General features: G+C 39.3%; 1 long non-coding RNA gene across 1 annotated transcript; it reads right to left on the bottom strand.

The window, feature by feature from the left end:
* Positions 1–4,473: 4,473 nt before the first annotated feature.
* Positions 4,474–20,694, bottom strand: LOC138900868 (uncharacterized). The gene is made up of 2 exons (XR_011412183.1): positions 20,564–20,694; positions 4,474–4,663 (listed from the first exon to the last, which is right to left on the bottom strand). It is a non-coding gene; the product is annotated as an uncharacterized lncRNA (long non-coding RNA).
* Positions 20,695–20,992: the final 298 nt, after the last annotated feature.

Genomic DNA, 20,992 nt, shown 5'->3' with positions numbered 1-20,992 from the left:
AATTTCAGATTTCGGATCGGATTCAGATTGGTATAATTTTAATACGATCTGATCTGATCCGATCCAAAATCTGAAATTATTAGGGCATGTATAAATTCTAAACTTTAATTCGGATAATTAGTACTTCCATTACATTTTCCTCCAAGTTATTACCTTTACAGTTGATGGATTTAGCTCTATTGGCACCATAGTACTCTCATAATTGTATAAACAGGAATTTTTCTTACTGTACTGCCTCTTTTACAAAGAAAATATATATATGAGTTTGCAACTTTGAGGCATAATAATCCGATCCGAAATTCAAAAATCCGATCTGATCCGATCCGATATTAATTCAGATCGGATTTGGATTGCATTTTCTAAAATCCGAAATCCAAAAATCCGATCCGAAATGTGCTAAATCCGATCCGATCCATGCACAGCCCTACTTGCAATTACATAAACACATATTTTTCAAGTGCGTAGCCGCCTTTGTTTCCCTCAGGTGCATTGATGAACAAAGCAGCTACAAAACAAAGGATCAGATCCTAGCATTGAATATGTTGTGTGTCCTTTAGTATTGTTGTGTCTTTGTCTTATGTTATTTATATATAATTCCTACATAAAGTGTTAGAAATATTTAGTTGGACATCATTTAACTGTCATTGCTTTTGGTTGTTGTCTAGAGTTAGTCAAGAGAGTGACTTTATAATAGAGTTATTACAAAGAGCTTACAATAGAATTATTGTAAAAGTTGAGGGATTAAGAGTTTAATTCCTAGATTGTAATAGGTCATAATCTGAAGTTTGCTCGGTTAGTGAAGTTGAAATCCTATCAGAGTAGGTCGTGATTTTTAATCCCGTGAGCTGGGAGTTTTTCACGCAAATATTATGTGTTATTTACTTACTGTTGCTTACTGTGGGAACTGATAGAGAACCTTGTTCTCTATACTGTTTGGTGAACCCTTAGTTTCTATCAATTGGTATAAGAGTAGGCACTTTCTAAAAGGTTAACACCTAGAAAGGATCTTCATGGCTGCTCCGCCAAACTTCGAGCAAGGACAGTCAACCTACAGACCACCAAGATTCCACGGCCAATACTATGGCTGGTGAAAAACAAGAATGCACGACCTCATCATGGCTGAGGACTCATAGTTATGGGATGTGATATGTGATGGACCTTTTATTCCCATGAAAACTATTGGTAAGGGAACAGTTACAGTCCCAAAAACAAGAAAAGAGTACAACGATACTGATAGAAAGGACATTGAGAAGAACTTTAGGGCAAAGAAGATTCTTATCTGTGGTATCAGGCAAGATGATTACAACCTCATCTCAACTTGTCAGTCTACTAAGGAGATCTGAGTAGCTCTCTAAATTGCCCATGAGAGAACTACTCAGGTTAAGTAGTCCAAAATTGATATGCTTACTACTGAGTATGTGCTTTTCAAGATGAAGGAGGATGAGTCTATTCAGGACATGCACACACGTTTTACCTCCACTATCAATGAGCTTCACTCCCTTGGAGAAGTCAACCCAAGAAATAGGTTGGTTCAAAAAATACTCAGTGTGTTACCAGGTTCCTAGGATAGTAAAGTAAATGTTATCACTAAAGTCAAGGATTTGCAGAAGCTGACTATTGATGAACTCATTGGTAATCTAAAAACCTATGAGATAAAGAAGAAGATCTTGAAAGAAGAGATCCCAAAAGAGAGAAGAGCCTTATTCTCAAGAGAAATGATGCACTTGACATTGCCTTGAAAGTAAATAAGGAGAAGAAGAAGAGGAGGATGCTTGTGAAAAGTCAGTTGATTGATGAGGACGATGTGCCTCTTGCTGATGTAGTGGAGATGGGTGATGAGAAGCCTGTTAAGAAACCCGCTCCTCTTGTTAATAAAAACTCTAAGAAAACCGTTGTTGCCAAGCAGAAGGAAACATTATCTGAAAAAGAGCTTGTGAGTGACAAAGATGATGAAGTATAGGAGGAAGGAGAAACTGAGAAATAGAAAGTAGAGAAGAAGAAGCCTCCCAGAAAGAGGTAGAGTACTAGTGAAGAACCTGGTTCCTCCAAAGTGACAAGTTGGTATCAGAGCCTATGTTACATAGGTCTCACGAGTCATGAGCCAGTTTAGTAGAGTCTTGCGGATCGGTATGGAGATGTCTGTACTTATCTTCGAGAGGTTACAGAACCCTAAGGAAAACTTCACTTTCTTGTATTTTGCCGTGCGAATTTGTTGATTTCGGATCAGACGGTGAGGACACGTACTACCGGATCGGACGGTCAGCCACCAGTTAGGGCCGCGAGAGGCCGGGGCCGAGGTAGAGGTCGAGGTATATCTCGTGCAACAGTTGGAGCATCACCTGTAGTACCACCAGTTGCTCCAGCTCGGGAGAAGAATCCGGATACAGTTAAGCCGGCGGGACCAGCTCAAGCACCAGCTACACCTATTGTGGTTCCAGGCCTTCAGGAGGCTCTGGCCCATATATTGACAGTTTGTACTGGTCTTGCTCAGGTGGTTTCGGCTCAGGCCGCACCTGCCACTTCTCAGGTCGGGGGAGGTACTCATACCCCTATTGCCCGTACTCCAGACCAGGTAGTACAGGGACTTCAAATACCGGGGGCACTACCAGCCCAACCGGTTGCAACTGCTTAGGCCTCGATAGTTCTTGTTATGGTAGATGATGAGCAGAGGAGACTTGAGAGATTTAAAAGGCTTCGACCTCCACCATTTAGTGGTACTGAGTCAGAGGATGATCAGGATTTTCTGGATAAGTGTCAACAGATGCTTCGGACAACGGGTATTCTGGAGACCAGTGAGGTCTCGTTCACTACTTTTTAGTTTTCTGTGGCTGCCTTCAGATGGTGGGAGGCTTATGAAGGGCACAAGCCAGTTGTTGCAGTATCACTTATATGGTAGGAGTTCTCCGTTAAAGTTTGTGCCGCAGTCTCGCAGAGAGGAGCTGCACAGACAGTTTGAGTAGTTACGTCAAGATGGTATGTCTTTGACGCAATACGAGATGAGATTTTCTAAGTTGGCTCGTCACGCAGTCTGGTTGGTTCCCACTGATAGGGAGAGGATTATGAGGTTCATTGATGGCCTCACATATCAGCTACAGTTACTTATGACTAGGGAGAGGGTATCTGGTGCTACTTTTGATGAGGTAGTTGACATTGCTCGGCAAATAGAGATGGTTCGTAGCCAAGAACGTAGAGAGAGGGAGGCTAAGAGGCCGCGTGGTCCAGGTGATTACAGCGGTGTTCCTTTAGGAGGGTCAGTTTTACCACGGTAGGGGTCGTTCCTTACAGACATGCTCAGACGGGTCGTCTAGCTCATCATGGTGCATCAGCTAGCCACGGTTTTTACAGTGCTCACTCAGGCCAGTCTTCATTCAGTGCACTACCAGCGTAGAGTTCTCATTATGCCTCATCCGTTCAGGCTTCTACAGGTAATTCTTTGGGTTATCAGGAGCAGCAGTTCCGTCAGATGAGGGGTTGTTTCGAGTGCGGAGAATTGGGTTATTTCAAGAGAGATTGTCCTAGGCTATTGAGTGGGGCTCTACAGCAGAGTTCTCGACCAACGACACCAGCACCAGCAGTTACACCACCCGCCCAGCCAGCTCGAGTGGGGGTCAGGCAGCTAGGGGTAGCCCAAGAGGGGGAGGCCGGTCAGGTGGCGGTCAAGCCCGATTCTATGCTTTTCCTGCCAGGCCAGATGTTGTTGCCTCAGATGCAGTGATCACGAAAATTGTTTCAGTGTGCCACAAGGAGGCTTCTATAATATTTGACCCTGGTTCCACTTATTCATATGTATCATCATATTTTTCTCATTATCTGGATATGCCCTGTGAGTCCTTAGTTTCACATGTTTGTGTATCTACACCGGTGGGCGATATTATTACTGTGGACCGTGTGTATCGGTCGTGTGTGCTAACTATTAGGAAACTGGAGACAAGAGTTGATCTCTTATTACTCGATATGGTTGATTTCGATGTAATCCTGGGTATGGATTGGTTGTCTCCATGTCATGCTATTATGGACTGTCACATAAAAATCATGACATTGACGATGCCGGGGTTTCCAAAGGTTGAATGGAGAGGTTCTCTAGATTTTGTTCCTAGCAGGGTAATTTCTTATTTGAAGGCCCAACGTATGGTTGAAAAGGGATGTTTGTCATATTTGGCCTTTGTGAGAGATGTTGATGCGGATACTCCTATTATTGATTCAGTACCGCTCGTACGAGACTTTCCAGATGTATTTCCTGTAGACCTGCCAGGTATGCCACCCGACAGGGATATTGATTTCGGTATTGACTTGGTGCAGGGCACTCAGCCCTTTTCTATTCCTCTGTATCGTATGGCACCAGCTGAGTTAAAAGAATTGAAAGAGCAACGGTTCTGTTTGTTAAAAAGAAAGATGGCACTTTGCAGATGTGCATCGATTATAGGCAGTTGAACAAAGTTACAATAAAGAATAAATATCCCTTCCATTTATATATGAAATGGCAATAGATTCAGATCCATTTATTTTCAGCAATGGTAATAGCAATAGCAATCTCCATGATAGCAATTGCCATAATCTGCATCTTCCTTGTTCTTGCACCAATGGTTACACTTCTTGGGAAAACACTTCCCATTCCAGCTTTTGCTAGGCTTCCCACAGTGTTTTGCTTCTGTTATTTGCACCTCTGCACACAGAACCATAGTAAAGGTACTTAGAATTCCTCTAGGTTATTGTAATATATGCTATATTTTAAGTGATGAAATGTATTTTATAAGAAGATAATTAAGTGTTTGGATAAAAGTACTGAAACTGATAATAAGTAGTACTTGATTTGTTGTGTTAAAATATTGTTGATCATAAGTTGTTCTTTTATTAAAATGCCTAAAATACCCTTGTATTTTTTATTAAAAATTTTAAATTTAAAAGGAACTTTATAAAGAAAAATGTGAAACAATGAATATGGAATGCAGAGGAATTAGAAGTTTTATTTTGGAAAAGGTATTAATTAAGAATTAAAAAATTAGTAAGAATAAAAATAGAAAGTTTGTAGTCAAACTAAAAGTGCTGAAAAATCATATGTTGGATTGATTTTGATTTATAAGTACTTTGGGTGTTTTATTAAATCCATAAATAAGTCAAAAATACTTATAAGTTAATTTGATCATCTTACAAGCTCAGCCAAACACACTCTTAGGCTACAAAATGAAGTATGCCATTTGGTTGCTTTCTTTAAGGAATTTTTGCCATAAATAGTCATTTCAAAATTATGCCAAGAATAGAGATGATCAAATCCAAGCTTATAGATCATGTGATCATTCAAAAATACCACTCAATCTCATAGATAAGCGTCGAATTTACCATACTTTAACCTATGGAACAAGTCTAATGCGTGTGCACTATGTAGTATTTTGTGCAAGCAGTATAGACCTGTAGTTACAGTTCAATTTGTAAGTAAATTTGGGGTTGTGATTGCGGTGGTTTTAAGACGTTACTTCATGAACCAAATTGATATTTACTGTGTATTTTCTAGCGGTATCTCGGCCAATTGTATATCTATACAAATTGTTTTTGAGATAATTATATACACATAAAAAAAAAAATCACAAAGTGATGTGAGATGATACTCATTACTAAAGGATGTCTCTACCACTGGGAAGTCCAGAGGCGGCCAGAGGGTGATGTTAGTGATATATTAGATATGGCCTATATCCAATCTTATATTTGATGATTTGAACATATTTTTGTGAATGTTATTTGATATAAAAATATATGGTATTTGATATTCATTTATCATAGTTATTATTAATTGCTAGATTAATTTAATAAGGTCCTTGATAAAATTTTGAGACTTGTCATCATGATGAAGATCATGATAACGAGAGTAAAGTCTCTTACAATTTAATCTAAATTTTATTTTTGATCGTAGGATTATTAATTTGGATATTAGTAATCCGGTTAGGTCAATATGTATGTGATCGTCTTTATGGGATAAAGATTAGTTGACCTCATTAACTAAATCACATAAATAGATTATGCATATAGGGATATGATTATTGAACCGATTGGATAATTCCTAATTATTAGAATTACCATAAACTGTCAATAAGATATTCTCTTGAAGAATGTGATGTAAGAGTTTCCCTTGACCTGATATCATCATAGTAATTGACAAGTTATTTATTGTGCTTTGATACTAGACACATATGGTCCTAGGGCGATAGTTGAAAGGATGTTGGGTACGATTAAATACTTGTAGAATTAGTGATTGATCAAAATGGAATCTGTCAACTCTTGGTAATGAGTTTAAGCTCCATGTTGTCATGAGTTGTAACCGACCAAATTAAGACCTTAGCCAGGGCGATTGAATGAAAGAAGAAAAGAGTTTTTTAGGTCATTCAATGGTCGATTATATTTGGCATGAACATATAGTTGGCCGCCTATTAGGATTTGACAGTTAAACCATATTCTAGGGTGACCCAGAGCTATAAGGACAGAAGGAATTAATGCATTATTCTTCTACGGGTTGTTGAGAGTAAACTGTATACTTCATGATATCCGGTCATTAAGGAGTGTTGCTAGACGCCACCCTTTATTAGTATATTGACGTGATTTATTTACTACCGGATTAGTATTGAACCTATGGGGTCGCACACTAACGAGTGTTTTGATCTTTCCTAAATGATTAATTACTTTATTATTTGATAATTAAATTAAAAAATTTAATTAGTCAAATAAATTAATTTATTAGTCCAAATAAGATATTATGAGGATATAATTAATATTGTGAACAAATTAAAGTTTTCTATTTAGAATAAAAAATTAAATTGTATCTCTTAATTAAAATATATATGTGATATTTATTAATATTGATTTATATAAAGGTTGTATATATAATATCAATTTATTCTTGTAATCCAATTTTGAATTGGATCAAGTAATTAACGTGAAAGTCCAAATTGGACTAACGTGAATTGGACGTGTCAGCTGGCTGTCATATACCCATTTGGAATGGGATTCAAATTTTTCCAAATAAAAAGGTTCCATAATTCCAATATTGGAATGGACTTTAAGACTTCTAACTTTTCCTTAACCTATTGGAAAAGTATTATTCACATGATACATATATGTATATATTTAAATCACGATGAAAAAACGAAGATGAGTATAAAAGGTTTCGCAGAGCTACAAAAATAAAACAGAGCATACTTTGAGAAGGAAAATTAGTTTCCTTGTATTGTTACAGCTAAAATTTTGATAAAATTCAGTCCGGTATTTTTTATTCAATTTGTTCGCGGGTTTCATTGATCAAAGAGTTGATAGCAAAGATCGGTCTCGGTGTGGATACACATAGAGTCTTCGCACTATCGAAGAATTTTAAAACAAGACTCTCTTCACCAGGTGCGTCTTAGATCCGATCTTTGACATGCAAAATAAATTTTAAATACAAAAAGATCTATCTAGGATTGTGTCACGACCCAAAATCCCACCACAGGCGTCGTGATGGCACCTAGTCTCTAAGACTAGGTAAGCCGATTTCCATTATATTTCGAAGCCTTTTTTTTTATTAAATAGGTAATCAAAACCAACAGCGGAACAATTATGATTATAACAACCTCCCAAGACTGGTAGTACTAAGTCACGAACTCTAACTAAATACATGAAATTATCTCAAGGATCGAATACTCCGTACTGTTTGAATAATAAATAATAGTATAATAATATGGAAAGACTCCAAGGAACTGCGACGACCAAGCAGCTCTACCTTGAATCCTTGCGATCCCACTCTAACTCTGTTCGAGTCAGATATCTCCAATACATCGCTCTGCACAAAAATGTGCATAAGTGTAGTATGAGTACACCACGGTCGGTACCCAGTAAGTATCAAGACTAACCTCAGTGGAGTAGAGACGAGGTACAGTCAAGACACTCACTAGTCTAGTAACTTCTCCAATATAATATACAAAATAATAGAAAATAAATAACAATAAGGGTAACACAAACCAACCAATGATATGCACATCAGGGCAACGAAAACACCATTAATATCGCTCAATAAATAATAAATACAAGTACACACAATTAAATCAAGTCCTTCAAATAAATATCTTTGAAATATAATTCTTTCCATAAATCTCTTTCAAACATAATTTCCTTAAATAGGTATCTTTCAAATATAATTCTTTCAATAAATACTTTTTGAATAAAAATCTTACCAAATAAATATTTTGAATATAATGCTTTCGATAAAAAGTCACCATGTGATACCCTATTTCATAATCATAAAAATACGGGTCTCAACCTTTTTCATATTTTTCATAAATACGGGTCTGAGCCCACTTTCAGATTTTTCACGGCACTACGTGCCCATAATTAAATCATCATATTTTTCCGGCACCTCGTGCCCATTTTTCATATCACATCTGCACGGACAGTTCACGTGCCAATAATAAAACCATCATATTTTTTCCGACACTTCGTGCCCACGTTTCATATCTTAACTGCACAGACAGTTCACGTGTCAATATCGTCATTATTTACTCACGGCACCTCGTGCCCACATTTCTTTTCATAATCCGCCTGGCAATAGCCGCAGGCTCCCAATTCCAACATAAATCTAACTATTATCAATTTACCAACAATAAAATAAATTGCACAAGGTATAAAAATAAACACAAGAAAAATCACAACATCACATAAAATCACCAATGCAACCACTCCACATCATCACATATCATCCCTAACAATAGCCACTCTTATCTCTCCTATAGCCACCCTTATCACTCCTATAATAGCCTCCTTTATCTCTCCGCCCTGACAATATCAATAGCCACCCTTATCGCTCTTATAGCCACTCTTATCTCTCATATAGCCACTCTTATCGCTCCTATAGCCACCCTTATTGCTTTGCCCAAATAATATCCCAACACACACAACAACAGTGAAATGCCCACCCTTCTACCCACATAATATCAATAGTGAAATGCCATCCTTATATCCTCAAAATAATAACTCAAATAGCACAACAATTTACATGAAATATTATCATGGCAATGTAACAAAATCAATTCTGTCACGACCCAATTTCACCTATAGGTTGTGATGGCGCCCAACACTACAGCTAGGCAAGCCAACTAATAAGTCATACGTACATTGGTTAAACTTTTATTCCAAGAAAATAATAAAATACCAATTTCTACCAATGTGTGTGTCAAAACCCGGTGTCACAAGTGCATGAGCATCTAGTAGATTATACAAAACTTCAAATACTGTCTGAAATGAAATAGACAGAATATAAATATCAGAAGAGACACTGGTAGCTGCAGAACGGCTCAGAAAGGTAGCTCACTACTATGCCTCGGGATGACGTGGGTATGTGATGATAGGTCCTCCACTAGTACCTGTCTCAGATCCTGCACAAAAAGTACAGCACATGTAGTATGAGTACGTAAACAACGTGTACCCAGTAAGTATCAAGCCTAATCTCGAAGTGGTAGAGACGAGATGACCGATTTTGACACTCACTATAGGTCAATAATAATTGAAATAAAACTAGGATATTTAAATCAGCATGATTTACAGAATTTGCAATAATTTATTTAATCAGTGGAAATAATCAAATTCCTTCAAATGTATCAATTCTCAATATATTAATTAAATTTCTTCAATTGAAATAAATTCTAATTTATCAATTAAATCTCATTTACAGGAATAACAATTAATTCCTTAACAAGCAAGAATAATAATTCATTAAATTCCAAAGATTTTTCAATTTACTAATTATCTTCACAAGATGAAATAAATTATTAAAGCATCGTGTAATTATTATTATTATTAAGCACGATTTCTGCCGAGGACGTACGGCCCGATCCAGAGTGCCGTGTACACTGCCGAGGGACGTGCGGCGCGATCCATAGATGCATCTATCCTGCCGAGGCGTTCGGCCCGCTCCACAAGAAAGGAGGACATTTTCTTATGTGCCTCCGGAAGGAGAGTATATTCATTATAAGATGAATTTGGGAGGAGAACAATTTCTTTTAATAATTAATAGATTTAAACAGACAATCAAGCCTATGAGATTTCCATCCTTTATATATTTATGTAACAATTCATAATATATTCATATAGATATCAATTAATATAAATAATTCAAAGAATACAATTTACACAAGTAAGGCATGCTTTGAGTCCTAAACTACCCGGACTTTAGCATTAATAGTAGCTACGCACGGACTCTCGTCACCTCGTGCGTATGTAGCCTCCCCCCCACAATTAGCAACAATTATTTAATTTTAATCACCTATGAGGTAATTTCCCCCTTACAAGATTAGACAAGAGACTTACCTCGTTTTGCTCCAATTTAATCTACTATAGGCCTTTTCCACGATTATCCAACTCCGTCTGGCTCGAATCTAGCCAAAATAATTCGATAAAATCACTAAATATTGTAGAAATCAATTCTATAAGAAAATACTATATTTTTAAGAAAAGATCCCGAAATTAATAAAACAAATTCGCCCGCGGGGGCCACATCTCGAAATCCGGCGAAAGTTATAAAATCTGACAACCCATTCAATTACGAGTCCAACCATACCAGTTTCACTCAAATCCGACTCCGAATCGATACCGAAATCTCAAAATTTCATTTCTATGAGATTTCTAAACTTTTTTCCAAATTTCAATCTCAAAACACTAATTAAATTGTGAAAACAATGATATACTTGTATATGTAGACCAAATTCGAGTTAGAATCACTTACCCCAATGTTTTTCCCTTGAAATACTGCCAAAAGTCGTCTCTGCTCAAGCTTAACTTTGTCAAAAATGGCAAATGGGACGAATGCCCTCTTTTTATAAAACTGCCCAGCAGCCTTCGGAACTGGTCCCTCGAACTGGGCCTCGATCGGGGCTTCGATCACAGGCTCGAGCCTGGACCTCGGTCATGGCCTCGATCAGGGCATCGAGGTTGGGCCTTCGATCATAGTCTCAATCATGGCATCGAGCTTGAGCCTTCGATCGGGGCATCGAGCATGGGTCTTGATCCTAGCCCTCGAGCCTTACCTTCGATCATGCCCTCGAGCCTTGCCTTCGATCATGTCCTCGAGCCTTGCCTTCGATCGAGGCTTCGATACTGAGCCTCGTCCCTGGCTTCGACTCAGGCCTCGATCGTGGGCTCGATATCTGGGTTCGATCTGGGGCTCGATCTGAGGCTCGATCACAGCCCAGAATATGCAGCAGAAGAGAAAATTGCAGCAGCTTTTTAAGTCCAACTTTTGATCCGTTAACCATCCGAAACTCACCCGAGGCCCTCGGGACCTCAACCAAATATACCAACAAGTCCTAAAATATCATACAAACTTAGTCGAACCTCTAAATCACATCAAACAACGCTAAAACCATGAATCATACCCCAATTCAAGCTTAATGAAACTAAGAGTTTTCAAATTCTACATTCAATGTCGGAATCTATCAAATCAACTCCGATTGACCTCAAATTTTATACACAAGTCATAAATTACATAACGGAGCTATGAAAATTTTCGGAACTGGATTCCGACTCCGGTATCAAAAGGTCAACTCATCGGTCAAACTTCCAAACTTAAATTCTTATTTTTAGTCATTTCAAGCCTAATTTAACTACGGACTTCCAAATAAAATTCCGAACACGCTCCTAAGTCCAAAATCATCATACGGAGCTGTTGGAATCATCAAAATTCTATTCTGGGGTCGTTTTCACAAAAAGATGTTGACCAAAATCAAACTTAGCACTTTAAGGCCAACTTAAGGAACCAAGTGTTCTCGTCTCACCCCAAACATTACAAGCACCTACAGGAAGTTTTAAATCATTACAAGCATCTACAAGCACCTACAGGAAGTTTTTGTTTTAGGGAATGGGATTTTAAAAGTTAAAATGACTGGTTGGGTCATTACATTCCGAACCAACCATCCCCGCAAGTCATAAATCATTACAAGCACCTACAGGAAGTTTTATTTTAGGGAACGGGGTTCTAAAAGTTAAAATGACCGGTTGGCTCATTACATTCTCCACCTCTTAAACAAACGTTCGTCCTCGAACGGGTTTAGAATTGTACCTGGAGTGCTGAATAAGTGTGGATATCTGCTCTGTATGTCTTCCTCGGCCTCCCAAGTCGCTTCCTCGACTGGTTGGCCCCTCCACTGGACTTTTACTGTAGAAATCCTCTTGGATCTCAACTGGAGAACCTGTTTATCAACAATGGCAATTGGCTCCTCTTCACAACCCAAGCTATTATCTAGCTGAACTGTGTTGAAGTCTAACACATGTGATAGGTCGGCATGATACTTCCGGAGCATAGATACGTGAAAAATCGGATGAACTCCCGATAGGCTGGGAAGCAAGGCACGCTCATAAGCAACCTCCCCAACTCGTTTCAACACCTCAAATGGGCCTATAAACCTTGGGCTCAACTTGCCCCTTCTTCCCGAATCTCATAATTCCCTTCATCGGTGAAACCTTCAAGAGAACTTTTTCACCTACCATAAATGATATATCACGCGCTTTCTGATCCGCGTAACTCTTTTGTCTGGACTATGCTGTACGAAGTCGCTCCTGAATCAACTTTACCTTTTCCAAGGCATCCCTTACCAAATCAGTACCATATAACTTAGCCTCACCTGGATCAAACTATCCGATAGGTGAACGACATCACCGACCATATAAAGCCTCAAATGGAGCCATCTCGATGCTGGATTGGTAACTGTTATTATAAGCAAACTTGGCCAAAGACAGGAAACGATCTCACTGACCTCCAAAGTCAATCACACATGCCCTGAGCATATCCTCCAAACTTAGAAAAAACCTAGCACCCTGCAACTGGTCAAATAGATCATCAATATGTGGCAACGGGTACTTGTTCTTAATAGTGACTTTGTTCAATTGGCGATAATCAATACACATCCGCATTGTTCCATCCTTCTTTTTCACAAATAATATTGGTATACCCCAAGGCGATACACTCGATCTGACGAACCCTTTGGCTAGTAACTCTTCAAGTTGTTCTTTCAATTCTTTCAATTCTTTCGGAGCCATGCAATACTGTGGGATAGATATAGGCTAGGTATCTGAAGCCAAGTCAATACAGAAATCAATATCACGATCAGGTGGCATACCTGGAAGATCTGACGGGAATACATCGGGGAACTCCCAAACTACAGGCACTGAATCAATAGCCGGAGTCTCTGCAGTAGTATCCCGAACATAGGCTAGATAAGCCAAACAACCCTTCTCAACCATATGTTGAGCCTTTATAAAAGAAATAACTCGATTAAATGAACTAATAGGCGAACCTTTCCACTCCAGCTTAGGCAATGCTGGAATAGCCAAGGTAACAGTCTTGGCATGACAATCTAGAATAGCATGATATGGAGATAACCAGTCCATGCCCAGAATAATTTCAAAATCGGTCATCTCAAGCAATAGGAGATCTACTCTAGTTTCGTAACCACAAAATGTAATAATACAGGACCGGTAGATCCAGTTCACAACAACAGAATCGCCCACAGGAGTGGACACATATACAGGAGTACTCAAGGACTCACGAGAAACACCCAGGAATGGAACAAATAGAGATGACACATATGAATACGTAGATCCTGGATCAAATAATACTGAGGCATCTTTGCCACAAACAGAAATAATACCTGTAATCACAGCATCTGAGGCCTTTGCATCTGGTCTAGCCGGAAAAGCATAGAACCGAGCTGGAGCGCCAACTGTCTGGCCTCCGCCTGGCTGACCTCCACCTCTAGGATGGCCCCTACCTACCTGTCCTTCACTTCTGGGTGGTCGGACTACTGGTGGAGCAATTGGTCCGGTAAGCATAGGCTGTTGACCCTGCTGTACTGGTCTACCTCGAAGCCTGGGGCAAAACCTCCGCATGTGACTGGGTTCCCCGCACTCGTAACAACTCTTCGGTGCGATGGGTTGCTGACTAAGTGTCTGGCCCTAGGGACCTGAATACCCACTAGGAGGACCCTGAATAGCTGGTGGGCGGTAAGAACTCTCTGGGATAGCACTGAGATAAGGTCGCACTGGAGCACCTCGAGGAGGTGGTGGTGCTGGATATGGGGGTCTACTGGACTGTCCCCTCACGAACTGACCTCTGCCCCCGGACGGAGCACCTCTGAACTCCCCAGAGTACCTGAACCGCTTATCTCCCATAATCTGCTCTCGGCTCTGCTGACGTACACCCTCAATCCTCCGGGCTATCTCCACAACTCGCTCATAAGAAGTACCCATCTCAACCTCTCGAGCCATAGTGGCCTGAATACCAGTATGTAAACCGGCTACAAACTTTTGCACTCTCTCCGCCTCAGTAGGGAGTATCATTAGTGCATGGCGAGATAATTCAGAAAACCTCGCCTCATAATCGGTCACTGACATCTGACCTTGCTGGAGCTGCTCAAACTGAAACCGCAACTCTTCCCTCTGAGAGGGTGGAATATACCTATCCAAGAAGATACGGGTGAACCTATCCCAAGTCATGGGAGGAGAATCTGCTGGTCTGCCAAGAGCATAAGACTGCCACTATCTAAGGGCTCTACCCTCTAGCTGAAAAGTAGCGAAATCAACCCCATGGGATTCCAATATCCTCATGTTGTACAGTCTATCCTTGCAACGATCAATGAAATCATGTGGATGCTCATGTCGCTCACCCCCGAAGACAGGAGGATGTAGTCTAGTCCATCTGTCCAATAGTTTCTGAGGATCGGCGGCTACAGCTGGCCTGGGCTCAGGTGTAGCTGCTGCCACTGGCTGGACTCTACCCACGGGTAGTGCACCCTGGGTCTGATATACAACAGCTGCTTGTCCATGAGCCTGCGCGGTAGGGACCTGTGCTCCCCTGCCCGCTTGAGATGTGGTTGGGTCTGCCGAAAATAAACCGGCCTGAGTCATATTATCCATGAATCGCAGCATACGACCCATGACATTCTGAAATCCCGGTGCAGATGTGAAGTCCACCGGAGCTGGCTCTGCCACAGGCACCTCACCCTGCTCCTCAATAATGGGATTCTCTGCTGGATCCACTGGTGGCATAACCGGAATAGTCCTGGGACGTCCTCTCCCTCTACCACGGGCTGGAGCCCTCCCTCGGCCTCTAGCAACTGGGGGAGTAGCTCTTCCCTGGTCTGGAATCTCATTAGAGCGTGTTCTCACCATCTGTGAGAGAATAAGAGAAGGATATTTAGTACTACATCAATTGCACGATAGAATATGAAGAAAGGTAGTTTCCTAACACCATATAGCCTCTCGAAGATAAGTACAGACGTCTACGTACCGATCCGCAAGACTCTATTAGGTCTGCCCATAACTTGTGAGACCTACGTGAACCTAGTGTTCTGATACCATATTGTCACGACCCAATTTCACCTATAGGTCATGATGGCGCCCAACACTACAGCTAGGCAAGCCAACTAATAAGTCATACATACATTGTTTAAACTTTTATTCCAAAAAAATAATAAAATACCAATTTCTACCAATGTGTGTGCCAAGACCCGGTGTCACAAGTGCATGAGCATCTAGTAGATTATACAAAACTCCAAATACTGCCTGAAATGAAATAGACAGAATATAAATATCAGAAGAAACACTGGAAGCTGCAGAACGGCTCAGAAAGGCAGCTCACCACCATGCCTCGGGATGACGTGGGTATGTGATGATAGGTCCTCCACTAGTACCTGTCTCAGATCCTGCACAAAAAGTACAGCAAGTGTAGTATGAGTACGTAAACAACGTGTACCCAGTAAGTATCAAGCCTAATCTCGAAGTGGAAGAGACGAGATGGCCGACTTTGACACTCACTATAGGTCAATAATAATTGAAATAAAATTAGGATATTTAAATCAGCATGATTTATAGAATTTACAATAATTTATTTAATCAGCGGAAATAATCAAATTCCTTCAAATGTATCAATTCTCAATATATTAATTAAATTCCTTCAATTCAAATAAATTTCAATTTATCAATTAAATCTCATTTACAGGAGGAACAATTAATTCCTTAACAAGCAAGAATAATAATTAATTAAATTCCAAAGATTTTCCAATTTACTTATTAGCTTCACAAGCTGAAATAAATTATTAAAGCATCGTGAAATTATTATTATTATTAAGCACGATTTCTGTCGAGGACATACGACCCGATCCAGAGTGTCGTGTACACTGCCGAGGGACATGCGGCGCGATCCATAGATGCATCTATCCTGCCGAGGCGTTCGGCCCGCTCCACAAGAAAGGAGGACATTTTCTTATGTGCCTCTGGAAGGAGAGTATATTCATTATAAGATGAATTTGGGAGGAGAACAATTTCTTTTAATAATTAATAGATTTAAACAGACAATCAAGCCTATGAGATTTCCATCCTTTAATATCTTTATCTAACAATTCACAATATATTCATATAGATATCAATTAATATAAATAAATCAAAGAATACAATTTACACAAGTAAGGCATGATTTGAGTCCTAAACTACCCGGACTTTAGCATTAATAGTAGCTACGCACGGACTCTCGTCACCTCGTGTGTACGTAGCCCCCCCCCCACAATTAGCAACAATTATATAATTTTAATCACCTATGAGGTAATTTCCCCCTTACAAGATTAGACAAGAGACTTACCTCGTCTTGCTCCAATTTAATCCACTATAGGGCCTTTTCCACGATTATCCAACTCCGTCTGGCTCGAATCTAGCCAAAATAATTCGATAAAATCACTAAATATTGTAGAAATCAATTCTATAAGAAAATACTACATTTTTAAGAAAAGATCCCGAAATTAATAAAACAAATTTGCCCGCGGGGCCCACATCTCGGAATCCGGCAAAAGTTATAAAATCTGACAACCCATTCAATTACGAGTCCAACAATACCAGTTTCACTCAAATCCGACTCCGAATCGATACCGAAATCTCAAAATTTCGTTTCTATGAGATTTCTAAAGTTTTTTCCAAATTTCAATCTCAAAACACTAATTAAATTGTGAAAACAATGATATACTTGTATATGTAGACCAATTCCGAGTTAGAATCACTTACCTTAATGTTTTTCCCTTGAAAATCTGCCAAAAGTCGTCTCTGTTCAAGCTTAAGTTTGTCAAAAAGAGCAAATGGAACGAATGCCCTCTTTTTATAAAACTGCCCAGCAGCCTTCGGAACTTGTCCTCGAACTGGGCCTCGATCGGGGCTTCGATCACAGGCTCGAGCCTAGACCTCAGTCATGGCCTCGATCAGGGCATCGAGGTTGGGCCTTCGATCATAAGCTCAATCATGGCATCGAGCTTGAGCCTTCGATCAGGGCATCGAGCATGGGTCTCGATCCTAGCCCTCGAGCCTTACCTTCGATCATGCCCTCGAGCCTTGCCTTCGATCATGCCCTCGAGCCTTGTCTTCGATCGAGGCTTTGATACTGAGCCTCGTCCCTGGCTTCGACTCAGGCCTCGATCATGGGCTCGATATCTGGGTTCGATCTGGGGCTCGATCTGAGGCTCGATCACAGCCCAGAATATGCAGCAGAAGAGAAAATTGCAGCAGCTTTTTAAGTCCAACTTTTGATCCGTTAACCATCCGAAACTCACCCGAGGCCCTCGGGACCTCAACCAAATATACCAACAAGTCCTAAAATATCATAAAAACTTAGTCAAACCTCTAAATCACATCAAACAATGCTAAAACCATGAATTATACCCCAATTCAAGCTTAATGAAACTAAGAGTTTTCAAATTCTACATTCAATGTCGGAACCTATCAAATCAACTCCGATTGACCTCAAATTTTACACACAAGTCATAAATTATATAACAGAGCTATGAAAATTTTCGGAACTGGATTCTGACTCCGGTATCAAAAAGTCAACTCATCGGTCAAACTTCCAAACTTAAATTCTTGTTTTTAGCCATTTCAAGCCTAATTTAACTACGAACTTCCAAATAAAATTCCGAACACACTCCTAAGTCCAAAATCACCATACGGAGCTGTTAGAATCATCAAAATTCTATTCCGGGGTCATTTTCACAAAAAGATGTTGACCGAAGTCAAACTTAGCACTTTAAGGCCAACTTAAGGAACCAAGTGTTCTAGTTTCACCCCAAACACTTCCAAATCCCGAACCAACCATCCCCGCAAGTCATAAATCATTACAAGCACCTACAGAAAGTTTTATTTTAGGGAACGGGGTTCTAAAAGTTAAAATGACCGGTTGAGTCATTACAAATTCATATCACAATTTGCCCAATGACCACAACAAATTTCAAAGATATGACAAAATCAATTAATTTCATAACAAATAGCCCAAGGCTCCACACAATGTATTTAAAACCTCAAAAAACAATCCACAAAGATAGAAAATAATCAGCATAGGGCAACGCCTTCATTAATCTAAATTTTGATAATTATACCAACACCCCTTCTTAAGCTTGTTTAATTAATTATTTGAGACGAAAAATTCATAATGAAAATAAATTTCAAGAAATATCAAATCATCAAATTCACGGAATCCACATAATTATCCAAGTAATAATCACCTCAAATGTTCATACAAAAATAAATTCAATAAATGCGAATTGAAGCATGTCAAACAGATGATTAAATAAATGCCGACAAATATCCAATTTACTACACAATATGTCTAAGATTTTAACCCAATATATTTTGCACATATAAGCCCGATTACGTACTCGTCATCTCGCATACATGGCTTTTCACCTCCCAATATATTTTGGAACTTTTAATTCTGCCTAGAAGTGCCTTCATCGCGTTCGCGAAGCACAAAAATGTGCTGCCAAGATTCCTTCTTCGCGTTTGCGATATCCTTATCGCATTCGCGATGCCATCCGACCTTTGCCCTTCACGTTCGCAAGACACGAGTCGCGTTCGCAAAGGCTTAACGCCAGGTAGATCCCCAACTCCCCTTCCTCTTCGCGTTCGCGTAGGCTTTCCTTAACTCCCTTCTTCGCGTTCGTGTCTTCTTCATCGCGTTCGCGATGGGCAAATCCCAGGCGTCCAAAATTCTTCTTCGCGAACGCGTGAGACCCTTCGCGTTCGCGAAGAACAATACCAGATATCAGTTCCTTGCAAAACAAGGAAAATTGATCTTAAACCATCTCGGAACTCATCCGAGCCCCCCGGGATCTCGACCAAACATACCATCAAGTCCCAAAATATCATACGAACTTAGTCGAACCTTCAAATCACCTCAGAAACTCTAAAATCACGAATCATACCTCAATTCAAGCCTATGAACTTTGAAATTTCAATTTCTATATCTTGTGCCGAAACACATCAAATCAATCCGGAATGACTTCAAATTTTGCACACAAGTCATAATTGACATAACAAAGCTATTCCAATTTTCAGAATCGGACTCCGGCCCCGATATAAAAATGTCAACCCCCGGTTAAACTTCCCAAAAATTCATCTTTCGCCATTTCAAGCCTAATTCCACTACAGACCTCCAAATAATTTTCCGGACATACTCCTAAGTTCATAATCACCATACGGAGCTATTGACATCATCAAAATTTTATTCCGGAGTCATTTTCTCAAAAGTCAACTCTCTGATCAACTATTTTTATTTAAGCTTCTAAATAAGGATTGTTCTTTTAATTTAATTCTGAATCTTCAGTAAATCAAACTCGACCAAACCCGCGGGTCATAATACACATTGCGAAGCAGCTCGAGACCTTAAGTCACTGAACGAGGCGTAAATTCTTAAAAAGATACTTTGGGTCGTTACTGACTTGCAAAATAAATTTTAAATACGAAAAGATCTATCTAGGATTGTTATTGTCTTCCGCTACCTGTTATGAACATCTCCCTCAATCCAACAGGTGAAGCCACTGACGCGGAGGCTTTAGGCCCCAGAATTGTGGGTGCCTCAATTTGTTTTTTCCAATTCCTACTTGATGTTTAGTATTTAATTTGGGGCATTGATTAATTCGAATTTGTACCATGTAAAGTCTATTAAAGTGGGAACCACTCTTTTTTCATTCCAAATACTCGAACCGAATACCTCATGTTAAAGAAACGAGATTGTAACCATCCTACCACAACTCTTCTAGTGAGGCGCCAAATTTCTTTAAGAAAATATTAAGTATTTCAAAGTAGAAAAGTTAAATGTTTTATATATTAAAAAATGATTACATTTATCATTAGAAAATGAGTAATACACTTTTAAACTCCATTTTTTATTTATTTTTTATTTTTCTCAGATTTTCATCGTTGCAACAAATATATTGAAACATCAAAAAATTATTTTAATATAAAGATATCAACTTCTATAATCAAGTTCTTTTTCCTAAGATCAATAGTGTCAAGTGAGAGATTAAATGGTTTATGTGAAAAATTATTAAATATTTTACTCTCAAAAAACTAGAAAAATCTACTTCAAGTAAAACAATATATATAATACAAAAAAATAAAGCCTCCCATTAAAGTATTACTTTAAGCTACCAAACTTATTGAGCCGCCCCGCTCGGAACAACCCTGAATACCTAGAAAACATAAACGTACACTACGAATGAGAAACAAATACTTAAGAATTACTCACCAGAAGAAAACATGAGAAGAAAGCAAAAGAGGACAACACAGATACTTATTTTGCTAACTTTAGGTTGAGCCATTTCTTAAACCTTTTTGAGATGCTATGTGAAATTAAGTTTACCAGAGGGTCTACTTATAGTGACATGGAGGGGACATGCAAGAAGGGGATAGATATGATAACTACGATAGGTATGAAATCACGCAGTAGGCAAATAAATCATCAACCAATGAAACAGATAAACCAATGATGTGAAAATGGTACGGCATCACCCTTCATGCTTTTACTCTTGTCCTTACCATGAAATGATGATGTAAGTAAAATAAAATGGCATGGCATCACCCTTCATCCTTTCACTCTCAACTTCACCAGGTAACAATGAATAAATGAGATGAATGGAATGGCATCACCCTTCGTGCTTTCACTCTCTTCCTAACC

This window comes from Nicotiana tomentosiformis, chromosome 11 (genome assembly GCF_000390325.3).
Source record: "Nicotiana tomentosiformis chromosome 11, ASM39032v3, whole genome shotgun sequence".
Classification (NCBI taxonomy): domain Eukaryota; kingdom Viridiplantae; phylum Streptophyta; class Magnoliopsida; order Solanales; family Solanaceae; genus Nicotiana; species Nicotiana tomentosiformis.
Note: the sequence above shows the minus strand (reverse complement) of the source record. Positions and strands in the feature narration are given on the sequence as shown.